At 52.4% G+C, this 12,735-nt stretch overlaps 1 pseudogene; it reads left to right on the top strand.

Annotated features, from left to right (window-relative positions):
* Positions 1-435: 435 nt before the first annotated feature.
* On the top strand, positions 436-1,424 carry LOC142458569 (V-type proton ATPase 16 kDa proteolipid subunit c pseudogene; annotated as a pseudogene).
* The last annotated feature ends 11,311 nt before the right edge of the window (positions 1,425-12,735 follow it).

Genomic DNA, 12,735 nt, shown 5'->3' with positions numbered 1-12,735 from the left:
TGTGGGGTTTTTTGCATTGAGATGTAATTCATCTTTTGATCTTCATCAAGTCCTCTTGGCCTTCAGCAAGCGAGACTGTGTCATCTGCATATGACAGGTTGTTAATGAGCTTCCTCCAAGTCCAATGCCCATTCTTCTCTATACTGCTTCCCAGATTCTTTGCTCAGCATGCAAATTAAAAACAAAACAAAACATGGTGAAAGGACATCTAGCCCTGTGTTGGGAGGCCAGGAGTCTGAATTTAGAGCATCAGCTTTCGGGAAGCCTTCCTCTGTCAGCTCTGGAGAAAGGTCCTATCTCCCTCCCCTGACGTCTAGAAGATTCTCAGCACAGGAACCCCAGAGCCCCAGGATGCACGCCACTCCAGCTTCTGCTAACTTGGTGATCAGGTCCCTCTCCTTTCCTCTCTTGAGTAGGGGTGGTGATTGACTAAGGATGGCACTTCAGGAACAGTGTGACTGGAGTCATGCCCTCTTGCGAGCCCGTCACTCTGAAGGTACCCTCCATCTGAATCCTGTCTCCTTAACAGAGGTTAGGATTTACAACACATACCAACGGAGGGTAATTACATCGGATCACAACACAGAGGTGTGGCAGTTCCACAATTCCATGTCAATGTGATAAAAGAATGTAGGGGTGGAGTCTAGCCTGTCAATCAGGTCACAGCCCGATGATCCCTCCTTGTGTGCGTGGCCTTCTCATGAGGATTCTGGGGCCTTCCTCTCTCTTGATTCTGCCATCAGAAGAGGTGGGCCATTGTCTCTCTCTCTCTCTGCTTTACATTCCTGTTGAAAAGCCACATGGAGCTACACCGATGGCAGCCAGAGCCCTGGAGATGTGTCCACCTCCATTGGATCCACAAAACTTTCCACCCTGCTGTAGCTGCCGCTGGTGCTCTGCCCTGCCGCCTGCCCGCCTGCCCGCTGCCCAGCTGACTCGCCCGCTGCGCTCACCCCACTCCTGCAGACGTGTCCGAGACCATTCCCGGCCCCGAGTACGCCGCCTTTTTTGGCATCAAGGGCGCTACAGCCGCCATGATCTTCAGCGCCCTGAGCGCCGCCTGTGGCACTGCCAAGAGTGGCACGGGCATCGCAGCCATGTCGGTCATGCTGCCGGAGCTGATCATGAAGTCCATCAACCCTGTGGTCATGGCAGGCATCATCGCCATCTATGGCTTGGTGGTGGCTGTCCTCATCGCCAACTCCCTGAATGAGACGATCACCCTGTACAAGTTTCCTGCAGCTGGGCGCCGGCCTGAGTGTGGGCCTGAGCGGGCTGGCGTCTGGCTTTGCCATCGGGATCGTGGGGGACGCTGGTGTGCGCGGCACAGCCCAGCAGCCCCGGCGCTTTGTGGGCATGATCCTGATCCTCATCTTCGCTGAGGTGCTGGCCTCATCGTGGCCCTCATCCTGTCTACCAAGTAGCCCTCACCGTGCTCAGCGGCCGCTGATCCGATGTAAAGACCACCCCCTCATTCCAGAATGACACCCGCCGGGGCCGCTGACCCCCCCCCCCCCCCACGTAGCTGGTCTTGTAAATGCGCAGTGTCTTAGTGCCCATTGGCCGTGCCCGCCTTGCACACACACCCCCGCCCCGTGCCGTGGACGTCCGGTCCCACTCCTCCCTTCGGCCCCAGTGAGGCGCAGCCCCAGAGTGCTCTGTGTATCAGGTTGACTAGACACGTCATTTCCTCTTCACTGGATGTTTTCTTTATAAAGATTTGACCTGTTCACACGTCTGTGGAGCAGCCCTCGCCGCCCATTCTATAGTAACTCTAGGTAGTGTGTCCTGCTGGCTCCCGGGTTGGGCCAACTCTGCCGGGACTGCCCGGAGAGCTCTGTGCGGGTCCTGACTTCCGTGTCTAATAAAGTTCTCCGATGTGAAAAAACAAACAAACAAAAACACTTTCCACCCACAGGCCTGTGAGCTTTCTGTATTCGGCATCATTGCATGTGCTGCATGAATCTGAAGAGGAATTCATGGACTAATATCAGACTTATGGGATAATATCAAACTTACGAACTTGATCGGGGATGTTTTATTGATGCATAATGACTTCTTGATATAACGTTCTCTCTTACACATATATGAGTATCAAGGAATTTGTTTCTGTAGTCAACCTGGTCTAACACAGGAGGTCACCCACTCAGTGCTGGGAATCAAGACCTAGTCAAATTGTCACTTTTTAATTTTTTGCAGGGAGGTTGGAAACAAAAGAGTAAGACAAATAAAAACTCAGGTTCCCCAAGAAAGAAGTTCTGGTCCCCCAGTAGGCTGGCAACCCCCAGACCAATAACCCAAGTGCTAGAACAGGGTAAGGGAAACCTAGAATGGGATTACGGAGGAGGGAGATGATGTCTATAAACGCTAGCCTTGACACTGGCTACTTATGTTTCATCTCACGAACCCTCTGGTGGAAAATCTTTTCAGCTCCTTGAGGGGACTCAGATGAATGGGACTGTAGTGCAGTGCAGGGCAGACCTGAGTGCTGCTAGGGGTGGACTGTGATGAACACCGTGTGTGTCCTATTTCAAACACCTTGCCTTCACCCACGTCCAGCCACAGTGGACAGCTCTGGCAGTCCTTGACCAAGTGCACACAAGGCAGCCTGACAGTGCCTCCCTGAGACCTGCAAGTGTGCACCTCCATTCTGTCCTGCGACGTTGCTGCTGCCAGTGTGGAAGGCCTGCAAGAACCCATTCTCCGCAGATGCACATGTTCAACTGCAAATAAATAAAGAGAAGTTCGCACCTACAGGCCCATCCTTGACACAAGGAAGTCAGATCCACGGGTTTGGAGAGCTTCTGCGTCTCTTCACCAGGTGAGCCTGGCGGACATGAGTCCTGAGATCCTCTCATAAGGCATCTCAGACAGTCCCGTGGGGCTGAGCACCCAGACTTCCTTAATGGAAAACTCAATAATGCATGTTCCCACTGGCTCTCTCCCCTCCTGCTTGCTCCGCCTGCCTTGCCCCTCCATCACTCAATGGTGGCCTCTACGGCACATTCTTGCCAGGAGGAGCCGTACTCTGAGAATGGGACCAATTCCAGAATGTTGGTGCAAACGCAGGCTCTTCCCTGAGAGTAGGCTGTACCGCAGGTGGCAGGGAGGCAGTGACTGAGAGAGTGTGACCGGAAGACGCCCCCCATCCCCACCTCCCACACACCCCAGTGCCCCTAAACCTCCCCATGGTGAGTGCTCCACTCCTGAAGAATACGTGTCACTCACCCACCCTCACCCCCACCCCTCAGGCTGCAGGGCTGTCCTGCAAGGCCCTGGGGAGGAGACACAGGTGATGGTGACCTTGCCTGAGCACCTGCTCTGTGCCAGGCTCCTTGCTGCGCTGTAGCTAGGGACCTGGCAGCCAACCAGCCTGGGCCAGACCTCCAGAGCTCATGGTCCAGTGGAGAAAGCACATTGAAGTATCCTCCAAGCAAATGCCACTTTCTGACGGCGCTGATGCTGCAGGTGGGGGGACACAGGGCTCAGCCAATCATGGGACAGCTGAGAATGGTTCCCCAGAGGGATGGCCTCGCACGGAGCTCTATAGAATGTGTGAGTTACCAGAGATGATATAGGGAACCGCACTGCAGTGGAGGGAAGGGCAGGTGCAAAGGGCTGATGGGAAAATCATGGGTGTACAAGGGGGAGCCAGGAGGCCCCTGTGGTGAAGCCTAGTGGGGGGGGTGCAGGTGCTGATGAGGCTTGGAGACAAGACCAAAAAGCCCCTCGGGGCTGGCCCTTCTTCTAAAGACTTGTGTTTTGAGGGCGTATTTCTTGGCTATGTGTTTTGCTGACACACACACACACACACACACACACACACACACACCACCACCACCACCTCCTCTCCCCCTCCCCCGGCTGCTGAGGATATAGAGCAGCAGATCACAGCGTGGCAGTGGGTGGAAACGGGAAAGGGTGGACATAGGATCCAGGCAGGAGGTGTTGGGAGGGTATTAGTTGGCATGACCATTTTAGAAGAAGAGAAGCAGGCCCAAGACCGGAGGCCAGCACTGCTCTGATCCCAGGGATTCCTAGTTGACAGGCTGACTTTACAAATGGGGAAGCTGAGGCCCAGGGACAGACAAAAAATGCCCCACCCAAAGTGACACCTCTGGTTCATTCCCCCGACAAGCATCTATGGAGTACACCCTAGGAGCTGGTCCCTGAGTAGAAGCTCTGGGTACCTGAGACGAGCAGGCAGACTGGTCGTCCAGTAACAGGGGTGGCGGGGGGCTAAACCTGCATGGTCTTGAAATCAGGAAGAAGGAAGACAAGGGGGATAGAGGAGCAAAGGATAAAATCCTATTCTCTGAGTACCCAGTGAGACTTATATGCATATAAACAGAGCTTTGTATCAAGAAACGGCTCATACAGTAGTGGAAGTGGGCAAATCCAGCCCTGCTCAAGTCTGTGGGTCAGCTGTCAGCCAGAGGCTTGTCTGACTCCTGTAGCCACAGGGGCTGACGACGAAGCAGGAAGACCAGAGGCTGGTGGAGGCAGAGCTGCCTGGGTCCCAGATGGGCAGTCCGCCGTTGATGGCTCCTGAGATCGGCCTGCTATGATATCATGGGAGGCCTGCAGTCCTGACGCAGGATCCAGAGCCAGCAGACATGAGCTAGCTCCTCTACAAACCCTCAATCCAGACCCAGAGTGGGCCCCGAAGAAAGCCTTCCTCCGCTGTATCGAGCCTGTGACTAGGTGAAGGAGCTGGTATTCCACCATATCCTCCCACAACTGCTTGGCTGCCTCACAGAACCCATCATGGGATTGGCCACACTATGTGACAGCATATCTGGGGAGAATCCTGGCCCAGCCACGCTGACAGGAAACCTAACGACTGCACTGAGCATTTCCCACTGCCAAACGCGGTGCCAAGCCCTCTATACGCAGAATCTCATTCACTCCTCCAGGCGCCGAGGAGGTTCTGTGGCTCCATTTCGTGGACCGCAGGACTGAGGGTCAGAGAGGTGGAGTGCCCTACTGAGGCTACACAGTGACTGCGCACCCGAGGAGTGAGTGAGGGGCAGAGCAGGCTGTGTGGGCTCTGAGGTCAGGAACCCCAGCCCCTCTGGCCCCAGGCTTCAGCCCCGATCTCCCCAGGGCCCAGGCAGGACCTGCGGGGAGGGAGTGGGGGAGGAAGGGTGAGATAGTGCAGGGGAGAACAGGGCTGGGTGCCCCCTGGTGACACTGGGTAATCTCTGGCAACCCAGGAGAAGATGGCACAGGGGTCAGGAGGGGAGCGCTGTCCAAGTCCTGTCTCCAGCCTCCTTCCAAGTCACAGCCTTGGCTGAATCACGTATGTTCCCCGCTTACTAGGTGCAAACACACCCGCAACACCTCATGCCTGCGAAACACGGGATTGCAGCCTCCAGGTTTTCGTGCCCAGAGGCAAGTGCACGGGCGTGTGTGCATGCACTCATTCGTTCAGTCAGGGCGCTCTGGGTACGCCTTCTGCGCTGGGTATCAGGGACAGCAGAGAATGCAGTGCCTTGGGTTCTTGCTTTCCGGGGCACACTCTCAGTGGAATGAGGGGACATGGCAGGTGCTGCGGCAGGGGAAGCATATGGGGTGAGCACTGTGGGAACCAAGGGGAAGGACAGTTACCCCTATGAGAGTGGCAGTTCCGATAGGCTACCTGGAGGAGGTGATAACTTTCTAGAACCCAAAAAATGGGAAGGCAGTGAGGCGAGGGGAAAAGCCCCCCAGACAGAGGGGGTAGGACTGGACTCCAGAGGGACCCCAAACCCCTTAAGAAATGGAAAGAGAGCCAGCAGGTGAATGCTAGAGGGCTGAGAATGAGGCTGGAGGTACAGACTAGACAGGGTCTTATAGGCCAAAGTGAAGATGCAGCCATTGAAATCCTAGTGGCGTAGTGCTTATGTGTTGAGCTTCTAACTGTAAGGTTAGCAGTTCAAAGCTACCAGCTGCTTCACAGGAGAAAGATGAGGTTTTCTACTCCTATAAAAAGTTACATTCCTAGGGCACATGCTCTACACATGTAAAAAAAAAAAGTTACATTCCAAATGTGGTGAAGAAAGCTGATGGTGCCTGGCTATCAAAAGACATAGCATCTAGGGCCTTAAAGGCTTGAAGATTAGCAAGCAGTCATCAAACTAAGAAGCAACAAAGTCCACATGGAGGAAGCACACCAGCCTATGTGATCATGAGATGTCTATGGGATCAGGCATCTAAGATCCAGAACAAATAATCATATCATTGTGAATGGGGAGTTGGGAGTGTGGAGTGGAGACCCAAAGCCTATCTGTAGACAATTGGACATCCCTTACAGAAGGGTCACAAGGAAGAGACGACCCAGTCAGGGTGCAATGTAGCTCCGTTGAAACATACAACTTTCCTCTAGTTCTTTAATGCTTCCTCCCCCAAACTATCATGATCCCAATTCTACTTTGCAAATCTGACTAGACCAGAATATGTACACGGGTACAGATAAGAGCTGGAAACACAGGGAATGCAGGACAGATAAACCCCTCAGGACTAATATTGAGAGTAGTGATACCAGGAGGGGAAGGAGAAGGTGGGGGCAAAAAAGGGGGAATAAATCAAAATTATCTAACGGACAACAGAAAAGTAGGTGAAGGGAGACGTCAGTCAGTGTCAGATATGAAAAATAATAATTTATAAATTATCAAGGGTTCATGAGGGAGGAAGGTGGGGGAGGGAGAGAAAATGAGCTGATACCAAGGACTCAAGTAGAAAGAAAACGTTTTGAAAACGATGAGGGCAACAAATGTACAAATGTGCTTGACACAATGGATGAATTGTGATAACAGCTAAACGAGCCCCCAATAAAATGATTTAAAAAAAAGTGTTCATCTCAGAAACCCAGAGGGACAATTCTAACCTGTCCCATAGACTCACTCTGAGTCGGAATCAACTCAATGCAGTGAATGAGTGTGAGTGTGTGTGTGAGTGTGTGTGTGTGTGTGTGTGTGTGTTTAGGGAGGCTGTGAGCTGGGGAGTGGTGACAGGTCAGTGTTCACTCGGGCTGCACACGGGGCTCTAGCTGCACACCCATGCTTGCACACGTACCAGTACAGTTTCACGGTGGTACTTGGCCCCGCGCATCCTCAGACAGATGCACATGTACCTGTATGGTCCAGACAAAGACTAGGTTCTAACTTTGTTCTGCGTTTCATCTTGACGAGGAGACCTAGGCTCAGAGAGGTGGCGGGGCGCTCAGCAGACAGCAGAGAAGGGGCACCCAGGGCAGCAAGCCCGGAGCCTGAGCTCAGGACCTCTGGGGGCCCAGAGGTTCAGACAAAGTGGCTGAGAGCCAGGGGAGCCAGCAGCTGTGCTGTGGGAGAGCATTCTTTCTCGCTGGAGTTTCAGCCTCGCCCGGACCTTGCAGGCCCTGCCTGTCAACTAAGCTGGTTTCGTTTCTTAGAGACGCTTACAAATGGAAAGTTCCAGACTAAAAATCTCATGAGAGGGCTTCCAAAATTTCATGGAAAAAAAAAAAAAAAGGAAAGAAAGGATAATGGAATTTTCCAACATATTCAAGCTCCCCCTGGAGGAGCCTTCGTGGCTTTAATGGTTACACTGTGGGCAGCTAAGCCCAAGGCCACCAATTTGAATCTGCCAGCCGCTCCTCGAGAGAAAGACGGGCTTTCTACTCCCATAAAAACTTACAGTCTTGGAAACTCACAAGGGCGGTTCCACCCTGCCCTATAAGGTTGTTACAGGTGAGAATCGACCCAATGACAGTGAGTTTGTTGGTGTTTTAAATATGTGACCAGGTGGTCTCATGTGGCTTCCCCTCCCACGTCTGGCCCCTTTAATGGCTTACAAAGCTGGCTCATACAGACCCTGTCTGTACTTCTGGAGCCCAGAGCTGGTTGAGAATCGGGAGAGAAGCTGGGTCAATCCTTCTGTATCCATTTCCTATTGCTACGGTGACAAATGATCACAAACTTAATGGCTTCATTCGTCACAGTAACAATGATCACAAACGTATTAGCTTAAAAGGAGCCCTGGTAGCTTAGTGGGTGACTTGTTGGCCTGCTAACCGGTTAGTCAGCAGGTCAAGGCCCCTAGCTGCTCCTCGGGAGAAAGATGAGGCTTTTCTAATACAGTACAGATTTCCGACCTCAGAAACCCTTAGGGGCAGCCCTGCCCTACCCTATAGGTCGACTCTGTGGCAATGGGTTGTTTCCCTTGAATGGCTTAAACATAAACGTGTTCTCTTACAGTTCTGAAGATAAGGAGTGCTAACATCAGGGTGTTGGCAGAACTGTGTTCTTGCTGGAGCCTCCAGGGGAGAACCCTATTTTTTCTTTCCTTCCTTCCTTCCTTCCTTCTTTCTAACTAGAAGAGGTTTCCCTAGGCCCTTGGTCTGTGGCCCATCCTCCATCTTCAAAGCCAGCAGCCTAGCATCTTCCAGTCGCTCCCTGATTCTGCCAGACTGGCCCTCTTTTATTAAGACCCTGTGATGACTCTATCATGCGCCTGATGATGAACCCCTGCTGACTGGCAGAGACTTCTCCAAGTCTCCTCTCCCCCAGTTGCCAAGTCTAGATGGGGAGGAGCCCAGCACTGTCACCTGTGGGGTGCCTGGAAAGTCCCAGGATGCTCCCAGGGGTCCGAGGCTCTATCTTGCCCCCATGTGAGGCCCCCTGTCCCTTGGAAGAGGTAAGAGCTGACCTTAGGAGCAGTGGAAGGCTAGAGGCAGGGTCCCTCCGCCCTGTATGGATTTCCCCCACAAGTAATCAGAGTCCAATGATTAGGGAACGATGATAAAAAACCCATTAGCTGGGCCTTCTGTTTGGCCTTCAGTTTGGGATCAAATAATAAGGGAACCCAGGACCTGGGACCAAGGGCCTTTCCAGGGAGCTTCACCACCAGTGTAAAACCACCTTTGCCCGCCCATGGTTGAGTGTCACTGGCCCTCGGCCCCTCCGAGGCCTCAAGGGGAGCATTAGGCCATTGGGATTTGAGTTGGGGGTGCTTTGGTCCGGCTGATATGTACTGAATGCACGCTGGCCACTGTGAGCGTCATCGCGGGGTGACAGACAAGCCACTTTAAAGCATACCCATCCAGCTTGGCTGTTGGGCAGAGGGTGAAGGAAGGAGAGGAGTTGAAGGTCATGGCTAGGATGGGGCCTGAGCCTCCTTTATTGAAATGCAGGGGGTCTAAAGGGCAGGAGTAGGCCTCAAGAGTTCTACGATCACAAGACCCAAGCGCAGGCATCTCTGAGGATAAATGGCCTGTCATTTTCAACTTCATCATCCATATCATCGTTTTCTTCTTTTTTAAAAAAAATCATTTTACTGGGGGCTCGTACAGATCTTATCACAATCCATACAAACATCCATTGTGTCTAGCACATTTGTGCATATGTTGCCATCATCATTTTCAAAACATCTTTCCACTTGAGCCCTTGGTATTAGCTCATTCCCCCTCCCCCTCCCTCTCTCATGAACCCTTGATAACTTATAATTATTTTCATGTCTTACGCCAACTGCTGTCTCCCTTCTGTTGTCTGTCCCCCTGGGAGGGGGTTATATGTAGATAATTTTGATCGGTTCCCCCTTTTCCCCCCCTCACCTTCCCCTTCCCCTCCTGGTATCTACTCTCATTATTGGTCCTGAGGGATTTATCTGTCCTGGATTCCCTGTACCCATGTACATGCTCTGGTATAGCCAATTTGTAAAATAGAATTGGAGTCATGATAGTGGGGGTGGGGGATGGGAGGAAGCATTAAAGAACTAGAGGAAAGTTGTATGTTTCAATGGAGCTACACTGCACCCTGACTGGCTCATCTCTTCCTTGTGACCCTTCTGTAAGGGGATGTCTACAGACGGGCTTTGAGTCTCCACTCTGCACTGCCCCTCATTCACAGTGATATGATTTTTTTGTCCTGGGTCTTTGATGCCTGATACCTGGACTTTGTTACTTCTCAGCTATATGGCTGCTTGTTTATCTTCAAGTCTTTAAGACCCCAGATGCTATATTTTTTGGTAGCCAGGCACCTTCGGCTTTCTTCACCACATCTGCTTATGCACCTGCTTTGTCTTCAGCGATCATGTCATATCATCATATTTATCATGGCTGTCCTCATCTTCATTACCATTATCATCCTCTTCATTATATCATCTTCATCCTCACCATCCAGCATACTGAGCACAGGAAGCTTACACTTGACTTGGAAGTCCTAGGTCCTTGCTCTGACCTACTGTTGATTGCCTGGGTGGTGGTGGATGAACCTCCACCCATCTCTGGACTTCTGAACCCCTCTCTGTACACTGAGAAGGTGTATTAAAAACTCCCATGGGACCCTGGAGGGGCCCTGGGGACTTAGTGGTTATGCATTGGGCTGCTAATCACAAGGTCAGCATTTCAAAACCACCAGCTGCTTCTGGGGAGAAGGATGGGGCTATCTGCTCCTATAAAGATGGGGCGGTCTCGGAGACGCACAAGGGCAGGTCTACCCTATCCTATAGGGTCACTATGAGTCAGAATTGACTCAATGGCAGTGAGCTTGGAAGGGACCCCCAGCCTCTCAGTTCCAGGATCTTATGCCTCTTGTGACATATTATCATAGATCATTCTCACAGGTTCCCAGCTCCCTGCCCCCTCCCCTCAGTGCTGTGGCTACAAGCTCCAGGAGGCCTTGGTCAGTGTCTCCCCAATCCAGGATAGAGTGTACCCCCGGAAGGGTCATCAAACAGTAGAAAGGCCTTTCGGGTACTTTCAGTCTCTTCGTGGCCCCTTGCTCCAGGTGGCCTGCAAACCAGGCTGGCAATGATCTCCCAACTATCTGCTGCCTTGCCCTCACCCACCGAGAGTCTGCCTTCCTCGCCTGTCACCTGCGCCCCTCTGTGCAGCCTCTCAGGGGACTTCAGGCTCTCTTCACTCCATCCCCAGGGGGAGCACCTGTAGCTGCCCCAGCAGCTTCTTTCTTTCTCCTTGGGACTGTGACCCTGCTCTTGGGAAGCTCCTCCCACCGCGAATGGCGCCTCCCAGCTCCCCCCACTCTTCAGGCTCCTGAAAGCTGATGCCCACCCTGATCTGTTCTTGGCAGCATCTGTGGGGCATTGGACCTGCCTCCAACCCTAGCTATGCCAGGACCTGGACAGATGCCTGAGCCTCGCTCTGGAGCCTCGGTTTAACGGGGGGAAAGAATGAGTTCTCTCTGGTTACGAGGATTCTAAGAATTTAAGAGGTGGACAAGGGACTGGTCCAGGGTTGGAACGGATGCCACGAATCCCCTATCCCTCTCAAGCTCCCACTAGAGCGGATCTCATTGTACAAAACAACTCCCGACTCCAGGCAATGCATGCAAACACCTGTAGTTTTCCAGAACTAGTATCCAACCGCCTGCCAGCTATCTCCGCTTGACTAGAGCTCACCGTGACAGAGAGCTATAACCACTCCTCAAATGTCAAATCTACCCCTTTCTTCTGTAGAAAGAGACCTTCCAGATCATCTGAGCACGTGGGCTCCGATTCAGAACTACATTTCCCAGCATCCTTGGAGCTAGACGTGACCACGTGACGGCGTTCTGGCCAATGGGACGTAAGTAGAAAATGATGCCGTCCAGGAAGGGCAGTAGCAGCACTTCAGTGGGAGAGAGGGCGACCTCCCACGCCCCTTCCTCCAGGCTGGGGTCCAGTGATGCAGTTATGATGGCGAGAGCAGACCCCAAAGGTGGAAGCCACATGCGGTGGCTGGCAAAACAAGGAGACGAGGGAAGTTCACGTCCTATGATACAGGCTTCCCTCCGTGGGAGATCGTCCGAGTGTTCGCCGCCCCTCCACGCGGGACTCCAGACTGCTGGGGGACTCTGCTCCCTGCTCCCCTGGCATCCGGTGACCTGCTCTGTCGCATGAAACCCCTAGGGAAGTAACTTGGGTCTGTTCCAGATCTGTTCTTCCCACCCCCACCCCACCCCTCGGTAAACACAGCAGTGTTCCCAGAGGGGCTCTTCCGAAGTCTAGACGCCCAGGGAATGGACACAAAGAGCAGCCAGGGGTTCAGAGGCTTCTAGCATGAGCAAGGTATGGGTAGATGTTGCCTGTCCAAAACACACACCGCTCCACCCCAGCCCCACCGCCATGCCCCCTTTCCTGCTATCCCAGATGCCTGTGCCTGGTGGGTGTAAGGTTTGCTTCCCAATTGTTGGAGGACGAGCAGGGGTCCTTGGATAGAATCATTCAGGGGTGCATAAGCTTGGATGGGAAAAGGAAAAACGTCCCCTTCCACGAACCTTTACAATCTAGCATTTCTTTCCATTCCAAAGATCCCTGACAAGGCAGGGGTCGCAGTACCTATCGACTCCCCGTGGAAATCACTGGTATTTTCAGATCACTTCGAAGATGGTGCAGATTTCTTATAATCCGGTTGTTTTGAGTTGGTGGGGTTTGTTTGCTCATCTGTAACGTGCTAAAGTGTTTTATTAATGCATAAGCTAGAAGCACATTTATCATTATATCACAGATGTGGACTGCAACTGTACTTCAGATGAGCTCATGTCCAGTATAATTGTCTGCAGGAGCCCTGGTGGCATTGTGGTTACATGTTGGACTGCAAACTGAATGGTCAGCAGTTTGAAACCACCTGATAGCTCCAAGGGGAAAGATGAGGCTTCTACTCCGGTCAAGAGTTACCATTTCAGAAACCCATGGGGGCCGTCCTACTCACTATTGTTCGGTTTCTGGGATGGTTGACCTCAGTCCTTGCTTCTCAACACTGAAATAATTCACGTGGAA

Source organism: Tenrec ecaudatus, chromosome 10, assembly GCF_050624435.1.
Source record: "Tenrec ecaudatus isolate mTenEca1 chromosome 10, mTenEca1.hap1, whole genome shotgun sequence".
NCBI lineage: Eukaryota > Metazoa > Chordata > Mammalia > Afrosoricida > Tenrecidae > Tenrec > Tenrec ecaudatus.
This window is presented reverse-complemented; position numbering and strand designations above follow the sequence as displayed.